Consider the following 1,262-nt stretch of genomic DNA (forward strand, 5'->3'; position numbering starts at 1 on the left):
CTCCTCAAAAGAAGCAAGAGTCACAGAAAGCATACGATTTCAATGGTCTTTCTCCCACCACCCCCTCCCTCATTTCGATTTTATAAACATTAATTTTTTGAGTTACAAAAGAACTCACACTATACCCAAAAGAAGTTATTTCTTTATTTGTTGTATGATTTTTTTCTCATGAGCCTTCACTTACTGGATGAACTAAAATAACACACAAACAGGAAAAAAAAAAAAAAACCTGAAACAGGAAAATTACTTTAAAACATTTCTGTATTTGAAATGTCTGTATTTTTTTAATCTTACATTATAGAATTTTTCAAAGGTACAGAAAAAGACAGAGAAAGAAGTATAGCTTCCACTTGCCGATCACATACATTTAATAACCAGTAGCATTTTACTGAGTTGGTTTTGTCATTTTTTCAATTGCATTTTGTTATGTCTCTGAAGTCTTTTAAATCTAGATAGGTTTCACCTTTTCTGTTTATACCACTGACTTTTTGAAGACATTAGCTCAATTGTACTGTAGAATGACACAGCATTTAGCTTGTAATTTTCACAACCATTTTAGTGAGAATACTTTGTAGATAATGCTATGTGCTTCATATCTTATTATGTCAGAAGGTACAGGAGTAGTTCCTCCCATTAATGATGCTAAGATTAATTACTACATTAAAGAGTTTATAAAATTATACTTACCTCTTGCAACAAGATATTTTATGGGTTGATACTTTATATCCATTCAAATATCCAATTCTCTATCAGCATTTTAATAGTTTTAGAGTCCATTTATGATCTTGTCTGAATAAATTATTTTATTAGAGTTGTAGGACTCTCAACCTCTTTTGAATATATATTCAATCTTTAAAACATTTCCATCCTCACCTGCACATACACACATTCCACCCCCCCTACCTCCCAACTCAAAGTGATATTTAGGTTCATGAGAGGGCTTACCATGTCCTTGAAGTAAAAATGAATAAAGGGTCTCAAATCTACATGGAATCAGCTAGATTCTCTTAACTATGGGTAGTCTTCATCAGTGGACTTACTATTTGGTCTGCTGGGATTGGAAGTTCAAGGCTTAAAATGGTACAACTTCTAATCTATTCTATTTCTTCTTAAGCAGGGCCTGGTACTGCTACTTACCTGATTTTGTCTCATCTGGGGTCTTGTAAGTGCATCATAACTTCTGAATGCCTGTCACATGACCATGTTGCCCTGGCCTAAACTATCCATGCCAAACAATACCACCAGGTTCCTCTGCTCTGTGT

This window comes from Pteropus vampyrus, unplaced genomic scaffold (assembly GCF_000151845.1).
Source record: "Pteropus vampyrus isolate Shadow unplaced genomic scaffold, Pvam_2.0 Scaffold14, whole genome shotgun sequence".
NCBI classification, from domain to species: Eukaryota; Metazoa; Chordata; class Mammalia; order Chiroptera; family Pteropodidae; genus Pteropus; species Pteropus vampyrus.